Source organism: Microtus oregoni, unplaced genomic scaffold (genome assembly GCF_018167655.1).
Source record: "Microtus oregoni isolate MIOR12 unplaced genomic scaffold, Mior012 000013F_ref0000133, whole genome shotgun sequence".
NCBI lineage: Eukaryota > Metazoa > Chordata > Mammalia > Rodentia > Cricetidae > Microtus > Microtus oregoni.
Genome location: NW_024543072.1, coordinates 16,715,575 through 16,733,453, shown reverse-complemented (window position 1 = coordinate 16,733,453; position 17,879 = coordinate 16,715,575).

Here is a 17,879-nt window from a genome sequence, read left to right as displayed (position 1 = left end):
CTATTTCTCTGCTCTGTGCAATATCTGGCTACACCACTGAGATGGGGTGAGGATATGTTTTATTTGTGCAGTTTTTTTCAAATACTGCTCTGTCATCTAACAAGCCAAGTTTTGGTTGTCTTTGAGCCTCAATTCTAAGGTCATGTGTGTGTGCTAGTTTGAGTGTGTGTGTGTGTGTGTGTGTGTGTGTATTATAATCTCCAATGAAGGAATAACAATTTGTAATTGCTCAAAGGTTCATTTAACATCAATATTAAACATGTGTTATGTGGTAACCTTGTCCTACACACCAGAAGAACATCAATGGTGCACAAAAACAAACAAACAAAAAGCCTGACATCCAAATGATTTTTAACAAATACATTCTCAGGAAGATAGACAAATGGTCAGGAGTGCACAGAACAATGATCAATATCTTTATTCAGAGAAATACAAAGCAAATTTGTAAGCTTGATTTTCTTCATGATGATTAGGTTATTTATTTTAAAAGCCCAAATTTAATAAGCATTTTCAGGCATATAGAATGATTAGAATTATTTTCCAATTATATAAAATGGTGCAACACCATGGAAAACCTTTTGGTGTTTTGGTAATAGTGGAAAGTAGGATTACTATATGGCCCAGCTATTCTACTCCTACATCTATTTACAAACAATTTGTTTGAACTAATGGGAATTTTTGGGTTTTTTTGTTTGTTTGTTTGTTTGTTGAGACAGGGTTTCCTTATGCAGCCCTGGCTGTACTGGATCTAGCTCTATAGAACAGGCTGGCCTTGAACTCATAGACATCCACCTGCCTCTGCTCTTGAATACTGGAATTAAAGGTGAATGCCACCATTGCACTTTCACAAACCATTGACTATAAGATTGTTTACAATAGGCAAACACTGAAGAAGACCAAATGTCCACTTAGTAACTGAATAAATTTAAATTAAATGCACATCATGCACACGATGCCGTATTCTCCGTCTTTAGAGAAATGAATGTCATTATGATGCATGCTACAGTATGGATGATGTTTGAAATCCATTCATAGTATGAAAGAAGGAAGACACAAAATGACATTCTGTGCATGCAAGCTACCAAGAAAAGGGAAGTTCATAAGACAGAAAGTAAGGGTGGTAATTTTTACAAATGGCACTTTGAAAAAGTTGTGCAGAAGAGAATGATGATGTGTTCTCAGTGCCATGGTGTACCTTACAAAATGTCAGGGGTGGAGATTGGTTCTGTGTATTTTGCTTCAATAAAAGTAAACAAAATCTAAGATATGAATAAATATGAGGTATAGCAGGTCATATATCCCTATATCATTGCATGTGTTAAGTTACACTAAGTTACACAGCTGAGATCAGTCATTTCTGTTGCTGTATGTATGTTGTCTTCTACATGTTGAGCACATTGTTAAGGTGCAACAAAAGTGTCCTTCCATCATTTCAATGTCATATTAGAAGAACAATAATGTAGAAAGGAGAGTGTGTTTGTCTTCCTAAGAGGCACATTTACAAAGACTTGAAATTATATTTTATTCATATATGTTGCCCTGGAATCAGTGAAGTATTATTATAATTTATAAAAGTTGCAAGTTGCCTCTAAGCCCAGCAAAGGCAGTTGTTAAATAAACAACAAGCAACAGCTTGATAGGAATTTGTGTCTCAAAAAATTCTAAACACTTTGAAGACTGCAAGGAAGCTTAAATATGAAAAGTAGTTTTTTTACATGGTTGTGGGGACTTTTTAAATTTTACTCTTAATGAACTGTATTATTTCTTTAATTAACACTTATTCACATATTAAGAAATAGAAGATGATTGGTTTAAAAATTATTTGTGATCAAGAAACAAGCCTATTAAGTCCTTGAATGAATATAATGAACCAAAATGTTCTAATTTCAAGCTGATGATGAACTTACTTGGCCTGAGTCAACAATGCATTAATGAGCATTAATAACTGCTTGGACAAATAGAACAGAAATAATTGAAGGCAAAATTAATAATTAAATAATTTAACCAGATAGAAAGCAATGCAGGCCATCTGTTTTTTAAAAAGAGATACTTCATTGAAAACTAAGGAAGCATCAGTTTGCTGAAATGCATCTTTTAAATTTACTAATTCTACGAGGACTGCCTCACCAACAAATCTTTTCTCCAAGAAATTCATTTTTTAGATTAAGAAAACTCTGAAGAGTAAGAAAACCCATTTTCTTTAATTTTGTATTTGAAGTCACAATGGCAACTTCTAGAATAGCAAATAGCATATATTTCCAATATGTTTTTTTTACCTTATTTTTTTCCAGTACTGTCTTTGTCTACATATAACATATTTTTCAGGAAAGTGTGCTTTTCTTTAAAATTATATACTGATGCAACATTTATAATTTCTCCTCATACAATTTTCTAGATTCCAATGCTATTTTGTTTGGTAAAAGTTCATTTTTAAATTTGTATACGTGTTGGTGTGTACATGTGCCCACAGATGTAAAAAGAGGGTTGAAGTCACAGGCTGTTGTGAATTACCTGATGTGGGTACTGGGAACTGAATTCAGATTATCTGCAAAAGCAGTATGTACTCCTTATTATTGAGCCATCTCTCCAGCCCTGAAATCTAATGTTATTTTAATATAATGTTTTAGATTAGGAGAGATTAATGCTCCTGCTGAATACAGAAAAATAATAAAATAAATTCTACTTGGTTATTTGTTTTTAATCATATCACATTGGAAGATGTGAGTATTGAACTGACATGGCAGCCAGAATTAGAAAGGCCACATTCCAGGAGATGCACCCTAGGATAAACTACCTTCTCACAGGACTCTGTAAACCTCTTAAGACATCCCCAGTCTTGGAATGAGTAGAAGGACCAGTGGGCAAAGGACCAATATATGAGATGAGGAGGCAAATGCATTTTTAGGAATGCCATAAACCATTAGGCCAAATTAAACTCAGGGGCAGCCAAAATAATCACAATTTAGGAAGATAAGATCTGAAAGAGAAGACAATTGCAGAGGGAGAAGTCTGATATTTACCATAACTTTATATCTCTAATCACTTGAAATTAAGGTTTAGAGGCTAAATGGCCAAAGGCAAAGGAACTGGGAAAAATGCAGATATTTTCTAACACTACAAGGATGACAAATACTTGAATTCAGATTCAGCAACAAGGAAGTGAAAGATTTTCCCATCAGTAGCTGTTGGCAACCATTAAGGGACTAAGTGTTTGAATGTCTGAAAACAACTCATTGTTCTACTGCCATCTAGAGGACTTGAGAAAACATTTCCGCAGACTAGCATCAATTCACACTCCATTAGAAATGCTTCCGTGCAATAGTGGTATGAGTGTGATGAAGTAACCAACAGCTTTCTTGCTGCATCAGAGGCCTGTTCCACAGAAATGAATTCATTGCCAGTACTGTAAACCTAGTCAAAAGTCCATGGCTGGAGAGGTCATAGGCTCTGATTTAAGGTTGAGGGAGCCTACTACTGAAGGGCTAAATGGTCATGCTGTCAAACTGCATTTTTATTTCATAGATAGTTGCCTTTATAGAAATATTTTTAGTTTATTTCATTTATTAACTTTTAATATGTTCCTCTACTTAACTTTCTGAATTTAGATTTCATCAAATTTTTATTTCCTTAATTTAAAGAGTTAAGTAATTAATTGTAGGACTCTGTGTCAAGAATATTAGCATTCAGAGCTAGAAAATTTTTCCCTTAAGGACTTGCTTAGATACATACCTGAAGTTTCTGATGTTATAGTTAATTTTTCATTCATCTCCTTGCATCTTTTAATTTCTATTTCATTTTATACTCAAATGCTTATTAAGGACGGAGCCATTAACTTTCTTTTTCTTTTTCTTTCTTTTTTTTTTTGAGTCAGTACACTCTACACTTTCTTTGTGTAGATTTGGAGACAATGTTGGAACTCACTCTGTAGATGAGGCTGGTCTTGAACTCATAGAAATCCTCCTGCCTTTGCCTTCCAAGTGGTGTTGGGATCAAAGGCATGTACCACCACTGGGTGCCATTAACTTTTTATATATTTGAATTACCTGGTTTTGTCCTTGATAATTATTATCATTTAATTAAATTGTTAAAGAATATGCTTTTAGTGACTTTATTTTAATATTATACATATATATTTAATTTAGTGTGTTAGACATGTGTGTGAGTGCAGATGTACACATGACATATCCCACATATGAGTGTCAGAGGACAACTCTGTGGAGCCAATTTTCCCCATTCACAGTAGGATCTGGGGATTGAACTCATAGCTTCAGACTTGCAGAGCAAGAGCTGTTGAGGCATCTCAGAGGTCTCAGCATTCACTTATTTTGAAGCTTATATTTTGGTCTGACATGTAGTCTGTTCTGGAGAACAATCCCTGTTTACTTGAGAAGAGCAGATGGATTTGGTACTGATGAGTGCTCCGTGCATGTCTACAGGTTTCCTCCTTCATACTACTTTCCAGGACTTGTTACTTGTTAATGTGGGTAGTTTTCTTACTAGTCTCTTAAAGGATCTGTCTTTAAAGTCATATTAAAAATTGAGAGTAAATAAAAAAAGGATTATAGAAACTCCATGAAACATTTGTACAAAACTTAGATGTTAAAGACAGCTGGAAATCCAAAGTAAACATGAAATTACTGGAGAGAAAATGTAAACAGAATGTAACGCTTTGTGAAAATTGTAGTATACTTGCTTTATTACTACAGAATGTCAAGGTTATAAAAGTTTGTCATTCCATCTGTGGCTGGCAATTAAGGAAATGTTACATCACCTACAAATTTTGCTTTCTGACCTTCTAGAAATTATATCAATATGGAATTTGTATTCATTTTTCTTCGTTATATATTTATATGTCTACATACACATATAGAGTTAATTGTTATATATAGAAGTCTGAAAGTTAGACAGTTTCAAATTTGATTTCATAAAATTTAGCTAGGAACACCACTAACAAAGTACTGCTTTGATTAGAACTGTCTAGCCAGCAGAAACTGGGCTTTAGTTCAATAAATAACAGAGTTGGCTGCCCTAATGACTTTCTGAGACTGTTCTCATAATCAAAAATTTCTAATTAAGCAGAATGTAATTAGCAAATTTAATTCAATGTGTACTAGTATAAATTTCGAAGCGACAAAGGCAAAGCAGTCCCCCAGAAGAAGGAGATGTCATCAGTGCACATGCTCCTTTAGGACTACTAACTGAACAGCTGACATTTAGAAAATGCTGAAAGTTGATTTAACTTTGGCAGGAACATTTTCTCAAGTTGAAAGGTTTTGACCAGAGAAATGTCATCATGGAGAATTTTTTTTCTCTACAAAGGTTTTCCTTAGGTTTGGGTGACAGATAAATCATTCAAATGTCCCCTGCCTTGAGATATCAAAACATCCACATCCACACATCATTTAATATTATGCAATCTTTGAGCACAGTACCACTCATACAAACTCCAGTCTTGTTGCCTGCATAGCTGGCTAGAGGAGTCCATGAATTGCTCACGTTATCAACTAATGATTTTCAACACAACAAAACTATACAGTAACAGTACTCATTTATATATTTAGTCTGTCAACCATCAGTTATTCACACACACACTACAGAGTGATGAGACATAAAAAGTGTTTCAATTAATGATGTCTAGAAGTGTCTTTCTTATCAGGCTAGTATATGAACTTTCTCATCCTTCCAAGAAGGATTTAATTAAACATGTTACATTTGAAAATTTATTGTGATTGCTAATAAACAGATTGATGGAACAATGACTAGAGAGACAAATATTGGTCAGGAAGAGATACATTATATAAAATAAATTTTAAAAAGTGATCGCTTTCCTTATTATAAGGTTAGGGATGGTGAGGTAGATGGGCAGGTGGGTGGATGCTGGATTTTCACAAGGAAGGCTTGGAACAAAGCAACTTGGATTGGGCATATTTTTCATGTCCCCACCTGCTAATTTGTTTCCTATGCCACACTTTCCTTTACCATGAAAGTTAACATTCCCAATCCTACAGTAATCTGCTTCTTATATGTGACTAGAAGAAGGAATGAAGTTTGGAATGAGGGATTGTGTAATCAAATACTTTCTGCAAATATGCTTGTCCTATGAATTATTTTATCTTCTATTTTCATTTTTATTTTTTTTACATTTTTAAAAAATTTTTCCATTCAAAAAATTTACACTTCCTCCCCTTCTCCCAATTCCCTCTGCTTTCCCACTCATACTCCTTCCTTCTTCTCCCTCCTTAAGAGAGGGCAGGGTCCCTGCCCTGTGGGAAGTCCAAGGAACTCCCCCCTTCATCCAGGCCTAGGAAGGTGTGCATTCAAATAGACTAGGGTCCCCAAAAGCCAGATAATTTAATGAACAAGTTTACCATCTAGAAGGAATAAAATTCACCTTTAAATAATTCTTTCAATAATAAATAAATAAAAATGCTAAAAACATTTCTATATTATAGTACACTTACAAATATTCTGTATTTTATTGGAAAACATTTTCTCTGAATTCTCACATTTAAAAACCAGAAGTGAAAGTTTTCCAGTAATGAAGGAGTGACATATATGTATCTGAATTTATTGACCAACAAATTTAACTACAAAGTGAAGGAAAGTAGCATGTTCTTGCTTTATTTCTTTCCTAGATAAACTAAAGTTGAAAGTATTCATTGAAAACTCACCATTGAAATAATCATTTATGACATTTTTCAGGTGTGAAAAAAATAACTTCAGAGGGAAATCCTGATTACTCAAAGAACACTACCTGTGATATCTAAGTGGGTACACATTTGCTGTATTTGTCATCTTTTGTAAATGATGCCACTGCAGAAGTAAAATCTATGACAGAAATGACACTAAAACAAGGAGAATTATGAGACATGTTTTAAAATTCTTTCACTATAGGATGCCAATACAAAAAACTCATTAAGTAAAGTGATTGTATATATACAGATAGCATGCATACATATATGAAGGAAGCTTAGTAGTTTAACATATATGTGCATAAATAATTCATCCTATTGTATATCACAAATAAATATGTAACAATGAGAAGATGAAATAATAAAGTTCTAGCAACTTCAAATTTATGCAGCAAAAGCAGTAGAAATGAAATAGAGAAGAGGAAAATGCATAACCCTTCCAGAGGCCATCTCAGTTAGAAGAAAATACACAAACAATGAAATTGACCCAGAAACCATTTGAGTAACTGGATGACAGCAGAGTTACCTTCCTTTTAGATATCAAAAGAACATTTATCAAGATTGATTGGTGTAGGAGTTCCTTTTGTTTGTGTGTTGCTTTCATTGGATAATGAATACAGAAACTGCCTTGGCCTAGTTGATGGGGTGGAATGTAGGTAGGCAGAGAAGACAGAACTGAATTCTGGGAGAAAAAAAGGAGAGGGAGAGAGCCGCCATGGAACTACCAGATCAGACATTCTAAATCTTCCCTGGTAAGCCACAACCTCGTGGTGATGTACAGATTAATAGAAATAGGCTAAATAAATATATGAGAGTTAACCAATAGGAGGCTAGAGCTAATGGGTCAAGCAGTGTTTTAAGTAATACAGTTTCTGTGTGGTTATTTCAGGTGTAAGCTACCTGGGGATCAGGGACAAACAAAGGGACCTTCTCTCCATCAATAATTGACAATATGCATAACCAAATTTAAATGATGATACAATGTTTGTTCTTAATTAAAGAGGAGGTGATTAACATTTATTTGGAAAATCAGTGTATTATTTCAACTTTTTCAAAATATACTTTTGTATAATATAAAAAATATATATGTGTGTTTGTTTGAGTGTATGCCATGTATATATAGGCACCTATAGAAAGCAGAAGAGGAAGGCAGACCCCTTGAAGCTAGAGTAGCAAACTGTTGTGAGCTTCTGACTTGAGTCCTGGTAGCCAAACTGGAGTCCTCTGGAAGAGAAGCAAGTGTTCTTAAAGCCAAGTTCCCACTCCAAACCACCTAAATATTTTAAAAGTAAATAAAACTCTTCTCAGTACCCTTTTGATCAATGAAAAGAATCAAATGAGTTTTTAAAATATTGAATGTAATTAAAAGATGGCATTTCAAAATTTGGAGAAACTGCCCAAAGCAGAACCTAGAAGCAATTCATAGACTGAGTTCTGATATAAAGGAAGAAGTTCTTCAAGTAAATGGTGAACATTTCCAAATTAACAGCCAAACTCAAACTCAGTGCTAAATAAGTGGAAGTAACACCAAAAAGTCTAGAAATTATTTCAAATTTCAAAATTATTGAAACACCAAAATAATCATAGGCACCAAAGAGTTTGTTCTTTGTGTTTATTTGCATGTTGATAAATCTTTTTTCACAGTGTTCTAAAACTGAACACACAAAACACAACTGGCTCTTAGACTAACAGCCTACTGTTTTAAATAAGGTAAAGAACTCAAAATTAATTTCTATGTTGGCTGATATGTTGTGCAAAATTCAAGCTTTTTTTTGGTGTGATTTTTTAGAACCTATTTTAACAATCTTGACAGTTTCACTGCAAGAAACAAAAACAGCAATGTAGGAGAATGCCAACATGTTGAAGGACCGGTAGATATGTGTGAAAATGGCATGAATTTGGTGTCAAAACAGATGCTTTATGTCCCAAACTACTTTTGACAACAGAGGTCCTACAGAAAATGAAATAATAATAATACCTTATATAAAGAGTTCTTGCACAATTAAAATAATTTATTTCAATTAATAATCTAAAACTTTAAACATGACTTTTATCTTAGACCATACACAAGCACTTATTTCCAATGGAGTGAAGATGGATGCTTAAAAAAAATCCATGCTAGCTCAGAATTGAGAATAAATGAGGGTTATTTTTTAGAGGTAGACTCACAAATCAATATCCTCTGCTGGAATGAAGAACAGCTAATGAATCCCATAGCCTGAAAAGAGGCCACGCCCACGTGGGTGTGTAACTTAAAAACTACTGGTTGTAGGATTTCCTACAACACCTCCCCTTTTATTAAAATAAGAGAGTTCTTAGCCTAATACAAATTATATACAATAAAAAAGAATATATTCAATAATTATCCTATCCTAATAATTTAAGTCTAGTATAATAAATTACTTGGCCAAGTCATGACAGGAAAGTAACTACAGCTACCTAGTCTTCAACCCATTGAAGATCCTAGAAAGGAAATAATATTATTTGAGTAAGGAGGAAGTGAAATTAAGCAACTTCTAAAAATGTACAACAAATGACAGAGACAACTGCCTACCTGGGCAATCATCCAAAGTCTCAGTTGCAATGTTGAAGCAACCAACTTTGGCTAAGGCCTAGCATAAGTGACAGACCATTATCAGAGGCAGGAATTTTTTCAGAACCGATTTACCCTGTCTTGGCAAGACATGATAGTCTTTTTCCTTGTGTCCTGCTTATCCATTTCTGGATACCATGTACTTGTCAGTGGTTGAGGCATGGGCAGTTCCTTGCCCAAAGGCCAATTGTGCCAAGAAGAAAAACTCTGAGTGGAGTGTCTTTGGTGCTCAATATTGGGAATAGATCATTGCTGCTAGGAGCAATCATGACTCACTTCACCACAACCATAAGTTAATTAAATGCCATATTCTACAGCTCTTTGAAGTGGTTGAAGATTACCTATCTATGTACAGGCTTCAGTTACTGGATCATCTTGTACAATTCGGGGAAGAGTTTAAGAAGTTCTCTTTATAAGATTTAGTCTATCACTTTTGGGATAATTGCTATTAATTTCTCTCTAAAAATTAGCACAAGCCCTTTGCCATGATTCACTGTCTTCCCATAACTTTTTTATTTTATCAGTAGTGAAAGGCACTATAATCTCTCCTGGGTCTATACGGGTTAGTTGACAAAGTCTCAATTTACCTTTTATAATTAATTCAGAGACTTTTTCCACATTAAGTTTTTAATTTTATACTTGGTTTATGTGGTAAAAAGTTCCATTCTATGAAAATATCATCCCTCTGCATTAAAATTCCTGTAGGAGAAATTCTGGAAGGCAATATGACTAGAATACAATTAAAATTTGGATTCACCAGGAGTACAGGAACTAACTGCAGCCAGTCATGTGATGTAGACTTAATGCTAGAAGTCCATGCCTTTATTATCTCTCTAACAAATGCAGAATGCAAGCCATAAGTTAATACATCTTGCTTAATTTCTTTTAGATAATTCATTCCTATAGGTATACATCTACATTCTTTGGAATCGTTCAGATTAATCTAAGTGGTTTTAGAGAAAGGCAAGGTAAAGTCCCATTATGATATGATTAACAACACACAAGCTTGGTTACAATGACAGAGGCTTACAGCACTAAGTTCCGGCAGGTGGAGTATATTTGATTTCCATAGTTGATTTGGTGTACATATGTCATAGGACACAGAGGTGAAGAAACTAACAGTCCATGTTCTATCATTTTCAGCATATTTACAACATAAGCACTTATTTTAAATAGAAACAAGCACCATCATGTTAATATCATTATGTTTAATATAATAAATTAAGAAATATGAAAAAAGGTATAAGAAAAGAGGATGGTTAGATGACCTAAATTCAAGAAAGAAGCAATCATAAGCAAATTGGTTTACTTATACATTTCAAGAACGTACCACTAGGGAAAACACAGTTCTGAGGGAAAGTAAATTCTATCATCTTTTAACAGTGTAAATCCATGCAGCAAAATCAAGAATAGCAGTTTTGCCACTGGGAAATGGAGATGAATCAGGCCTGAAAAGGGAATACAAATGACTTTAATTTAAATGAAATGAAATGATCTTCTCAAATGCATAGTAGTTCATAGATTTAGTTTGCATTTTTATTTTTTTAAAACCAATATGTAACATACACTATTTGGAGCAGCTCAATATTTAATAGTGTTTTGGGAACTAATAATTCTGGGTCATCTAGTCATTTGTCAAATGCCTTGTCAAAGGCCACTTACGGCTTGTACTCTATTCTCATCCCTAACAAACTATTTAGAAAATGACTTTACATAAGGGTTGCACTTACATAAATATACCATACATAGTAATGAAGATATTTTGAGAAATTTACTTGATGTGGTTTCAACTAGCTTTGATACGAGTCATTGTCTATCTTCTCTCTAATGAATATTTTGTAGTATAGCCTTTATATATTGAGAAAGCATTTCTCATCTTTTCTATTAATCATGATGTCACAATTATGGATGATAATTTAAAGAGTCTAAAGGAAGCAAACAATAAATTATGCAGCATGCTTTCTTATTTTCTCCTTTGTATATTTTAGCATATGCAACGCTTTGATTGAAATTGAAGGAATACATGTTTTTGCCTCAAAATAAAGATTGTTGTTTTATCAAAGAGGAAGAAATTTCCACACTAAGTATGCACAGAAAAGCTTCATAATACTTTTGAGAAATGTGTCTAGAGTGTATACATTCACTGTTACTTTTGTTTTATGTGTCCTTTTACCTTTAGTTTGGGACCAAATAAATTTTTGGGTTTTTTTCCTTCAAAATACATATGTATGGATTTAACATTAAAACAAGTGGAAGAAGGGGGTTCCTAAGGTGCAGAGAATGTGAGGATAATGCCTGATTTGGTTTATTCTAACATAACATATAGTAAATTTGATCTTTTCTGAAATATTCCAGGCATTAAAAGCATGTCTACTTGACACTTATATCCCATTTCTGATACTTCTATATTTTCATCCAAATCTAGGAGAGAACATCAATCTCCTCTCAGCCTATATCACCTAAATATACTTCACAGTGAGCACAGGATAAAAATGATTAGCTCACTCTTGCTACTGTTCTCAGATTGCTCTAAAGGTATTTAAATAAGAACATTGTTCAAGTTACATCATACCCTGAAACTGCTTTAAAATGTCAGTCTTAACATTGTTTTACTAGTAGTCACCTGTAGAAGGAGCAGCGGGCTGCGTTCCTGCCACCCCAGCTCCTGGCCTACTGGCTAGCTTATGCCCCCGAAATAATTACATGGAAACTGTATTCATTTAAACACTGCTTGGCCCATTAGCTCTAGCCTCTTACTGCCTATCTCTCACATCTTGATTAACCCATTTCTAATAAGTGTAAGAAAAACAAGAAGTGGTGTCTTATGGGGAATATTCTTAATCTGCATCCATCTTGGAGAGGAGAGCTATGGTGTCTCTCTCACTGCCTTTCTTCCTCCCAACATTCTGTTCTGTCTTTGCCTATCTAAGTTCTGCCCAATCAGGCCAAGCAGTTTTTTTTTATTAATTAACTAGTGAAAGCAACAGATAGATAGAAGACCCACCTACATCAGTCACCATTCTTTATTGGTTTTAATCTCCCCTCTTAGCCTCTAGAATGAAGATTTTACAAGGCATTTTTAAACATTAGGTAACAAATCTTTGCCTTCCAATGAAGTTATCAAGTTACATAAGTATTACATAAAATATATATTGTACTGGTGTTTTAACATCAAAATATTTATTAGAATCATTTTATGATCTTCTTTTAAATATAATAGCCCCTAAAATGATTTCCAAAGTATTTTTTCAACTAAAAAAATAGAAATCATAGTAAATTATAAAATAAGAAATATTAGCAAGCAATGGATATTGTAAAATATATTTACTTATAAATACATATAGATATGAATGTACACATTATTTTTTTATGTAGCTTCAACAAGCAGATCAAGAGTCAGTGAAGAGGTATTACTTAAAAGTATTTTTGAAAACAACAGGCAAGATAAGGATTGTCCTGTCTGTAGGTTATAAGTAATGTGAGTAAACACAAAAGACAGGTTGTTCAGTGAACCAGATTCACTGGCTGCAGCCAGGGTTTGGAGCTGAGTATATCAACATAAAAGACTAAGTTGGAGTCACAGCTTTGAGGAAGCTCAGGGTGAGATGACACAGCATGGACTGAGCAGAAGAACAAAGCATGGCTAAAGCTGATTACACTCTGTGGAAATGTCCAATAAACGACCAGTCTACTGCTTTAATTTGCAGTATATTCCCAGCAGGAGTAGGCAGTAAAGACGTAGACCTAGCCAAGTCATACAGCACAAAGGAATTAACTGCCACAAAGATAGGATCAGAGAGCTTTGAAAGGTTTGTAAATTGACTTCCTAGAAAGGGCTGAGAGAAATTTTATGACTGGAAACCAAGGTTCTAAATACAATAAAATAAAAGGAAATCAAAAATTAAAAATCTCTTGGACATTCATAAGCAGGACCTGGGGATGGCTCAGCGGGTATTTTTTCTGTTGTGCAAATATGGGATTTGTCTTTAGTCTCAGTGTTCATGTAGAAAGTCAGGCTTAGTGCCCTGAACCTGTAACCATGGTGAGGATGAAAGGTAGGTTGAAAGAGGCAGATTCCTGAAACTCATTGACCAATTAGTTTAGCTGAGTCAATGAGCTCCAAGTTCCATGAGAGACCCCATCTCAAAAAATAAGATGGATGGCAATTGAAAAGGACTGTTCAAACTGGCCAACATACATGTACACTTCCAGACACACACACACACACACATACAAACACACACACACACAGAGGTGGGTTGAATTATAACCACCAATGGCCATCATATGTGTTTTTACACAGCACTGCCTGATTAAAACTTAAAGTACCCATTAATAGTGTCCTCAGTTATTTGGAAGATGAAAAGATGTTCTCCGACTTCATCTTCAAGTTGTGGAGATTTCCAAAAATTAAATAAATGTCCCAAGTTTTCAATAGTCCAAATTCACAAATCACACATGGCAATGAGATGCCAGTAGTACTTACAGACAATTGGCAACTATGTAAGACGCTGCAATTCTCAGGCAAGTGCACTAGATAAAAAGTAAGAAGATGACAACAGAATAAACAAGAAAACTTCTAGAAGAGTAGTGCAGTTACTCAACTCAGTGGCTGTAAATAAGAATGTCATTTAAAGTCAAGTCTGTATTATTCAGGACCAGTAACGACAGATAAGAATCAAGGTGGTTCCATGTAAACTCTTCTTAGACCAAGAATATATTTTAAAATCTGTTTTCAACCTCACTGCTTAACTACATAATCTGGTCTTTATTTGTAATAACCTAAGAAAGTGGTCGAAAAAGGTATCACGCACCAAATGGTTAAGTGAATTTTGGCCATGGACACACCAATTCAACAACAGTAAAATAGGCTCAACTCATTGCAAGATATCTAGAAATTAACTGAAAGGTTTTTTAATTCCATATAAATATAAAATCAGCCTCGTAGAAAACCTCAAGACACTGTTTCGCCAGAAACCCTACTTCCAGCTAGCATCAAAGAATTGTGAGGAAACTCTACACTCTGAGCTTCTCTCTGGGAGGAAAGGACAGTAGAATTCATCCAATGTTCTCACTGTTGTGGGCCATGAATGAGACTATGTGCTCTTTCTTTTTTAGTTCAGAATTATGATAATGTCTATAATTCTGTAATGCCAAAGATGTGCAGAGGCTTCTGAAAACAAAAATTATATTAAGTCATAAACTAGCACATGTTGTAGACCTACACTTCATCCCAGCACAATACAAGCAGATAGGAATCACATGAAAAGTATAAAATGAGAAACATTGACAAGTTATAGATATTGTCATATATATATATATATATATATATATATATATATATATATATATATGTTCCAGCTCCCAAATTCTCATGAAAGACATAAATAATTCTTGTTTTTGCTGAGACATTCCACAAACACCATCTTTTCCACTGCCTGTGTCAGAACACTGATGGGGGTGGCGTATTCTAGATTCCAAAAGGTCAATAAAAACTATGATGATGGTCTTTAATATAATAAAAAAATGAAAAAAAACCCCTGCAGAATCTATGATCAGGATAACTAGTTAGGATGTAACATACAAGGAATTTTCAAAAATTCTAAAAAGCAGTTGTTTTATTTCCTTGTGATTTCTTAAATTTCATTGGTATCTGTTGTAATGTTTCCTGTTTGATCTCTAACTTTATCAATTTGGGTATTTTTATCCCATCCCTTTAACTTGTCTAAGAGTTGGTCAATTTTGTTTATCTTTTCAAAGAACCAATTCTTTGTTTCATGAATTCCTTGTATTTTGTTATGATTTCATTAATTTTTGCCCTGATCTTGATATTTTCAAAATGTTTGAGGAATTGTGTTTGTTTTTTCAAGGCCATAAAATATATTTCTCATTTCTTCATTTCAGGTCACCAAAGAGTTTATGGGTAGGCAATATTAGTACAGCTCCTCTGGAAGGTAAATGTATTTATGCCTATACACACAGTCGTAGCTATAATTCTCCTGTGAAAACTGCCTTTATGGTGTACAAGTTATTTTGACAGATTATGCTTTCATTTTTGTTCAACTTTTAGCAAGTTTTCTATTTCCTTCTTGATTTCTTCAGGAATCAATATCAGTCAGTCATGTGCAGCTTAATCTCCATGAGCTTTTGTGTTTTGTTTAGTTTCCTTTAGTGCTGATATTTAGTTTTGTTTCAGATCTTAAGACTGATATGTGATTATTTTTATTTTTGAGACTAATATGTGACTATTTTTGTGGAAAGTTCCCTTGAATACCAAGAAGAATGCTCCTTTTTTAATGTTTGGATCAATTGTTCTATAGATGTCTGTTATGTCCATTTGATATATGATGCCATTCAATTAAGGTGTTTCACTACTTAGATCTTTTCCCCCAGATGTTTTGTCTATTGATGCGTATGGGGTACTCCACTCACCCACCATTGCTTGTTGGGATTGCTGCATGGTTTTTCATCTAGCAGTGTTTGTTTTATCAAATTGAGCATGATGTATTTGGTACACATATGTTTATAATTCTGATGTTCTCTTGATGGATTGTTACATTGATAGTATGAAGTCACCATCTCATTTATCTCTGAGGACTTTTTGGTTTAAAGTCTATTTTGTCAGATATTAAAATAAAAATATTGCCTTCTTATTTATTAGTTCCATTTAATTGGAATACTTTTAATCATCCCTTTACACTAAAATAATATCTACTTTTGTTAAGAAGGTATGTTTCTTTTAGGCAAGAGCAAGAAGAACATATTTTCAAATTTAACCTGTTATTATATGTCATTTAAAAAGGAAATTAGACACAATTAATATTCAGAGTTATAATTTAGATATGTTTATTAATTCATGTAATTTTGTTGATTTTGTGGTGCTTTCTTAGACTTTGTATTAATTGTTCTGGTATTGTGTATTTATTCAGTGTATCATCTGGCGTATTTACCCTTCTTCCAGGATCAACTGTAGAGCTGAATTAATGACCTTAAATTTATTTGTCTATTTTTTACATAGAAAGATTTTATTTCTCCTTCAAATTGAAAGTTTAGCTGAGTATAGTAGTTTGAGTTGGCAATTGTGATGTACTGTTTTTCTTCCAGAGCTTGTGATATAATTTTTCTAGCCCTTTTGTCTTTAATTGTTTCTATATAATAAGCAGGCATTATTATAATGGGCCTGCCTTTATAAGTTAGTTTTATCTTCTTTCTGGTAACTTTTAATACTCTTTATTTTGTCTGTTTTTAGAATTTTATCCATAATGGGTCATAGGAAATTTTCTTTATGGTCTACTTTAGTAGTATTTTGTAGGCATTGTACCAAAAAAGTTATCTGTTCCTTTAGATTTGTAAACTTTTCTTCTATGATTTTATTAAAAATAATTTTATGTCTTTGGTACAGTATTGTTTTCCTTCTATGCAGTATTTTGAAGATTTGTTCTTTCAACAGTGTTCCATATCTCTTCTATATTCCAATTGTAAAAATTCACCACTAAGCTTTATTGAATGATCTAATTCATCTGCATCATTTTCTAGCCCTGATACTATCATACCCATGACCCACTCTATTGCCGAGGCTTTCCACTGAGCTATTAATTTGGCTTATTGAGTATTTTATTTTCAGCATTGTTTCAGCTTAATTGTTTTTCCTTTAGTAATTCTATCCCATTACTATAGTATGTTTTTTCTATTTTGGATGGACCTTATATTTGCATTCAGCTCTTTGTCTTTGTTCTCTTTGAGTACTTTGAAGACTTGAACAGCTAGAGCATTTTTCCTAGGCCCATGGCTTCAACCATAACAAGTTGTGAAGCTCCCTAGGTGCCTGAGGGGCTTACAACGTCCTCCATCCTTGGTTGGCAGTGTCCACAGTCATAAACTGTGGAACTCTCTGTGCCTATGAGCTTTACCCTGTGTCAGTACAGGCATCCTGTTTTGGCCTGCCACTTACAAAAGGAACTGTGAAAGTCCCCATATTTGTGGGCCTTAACCTAAGTCAGATCTGGTCCCCATCTGAGAATCCACAGGTCATGTTGCTGCCCTATGAGAATTGTGGACCATAAATTACTCTTTTTTTTTGTTTTGTTTTGTTTTTTGTTTTTTGTTTTTCGAGACAGGGTTTCTCTGTGGTTTTGGAGCCTGTCCTGGAACTAACTCTTGTAGACCAGGCTGGTCTCGAACTCACAGAGATCCGCCTGCTTCTGCCTCCCAAGTGCTGGGATTAAAGGCGTGCGCCACCACCGCCCGGCCCCATAAATTACTCTTAAGTACACTGTGTTGTAGGCACATTTACAACAGAAAGGAAGCCACTTGAGAGTCAATGTACATTTTTCATGTTACCTAAACAAAATCAGTAGATAGGCAATATGTGATTATATTTTAAGTGTAGCAATAGTTTAGAGGATTTTCTTTTTTTATTGATTTTATTGAGCTATAAATTTTTCTCTGCTCCTCTCCCTGCCTTTCCCCTTTCCTGCAATCCTTTCCCATGGTCCTCATGCTCACAATTTACTCAGGAGATCTTTTCTTTTTCTACTTCCCATGTAGATTAGATCCATGTATGTCTCTCTTAGCGTCCTCATTATTGTCCAGGT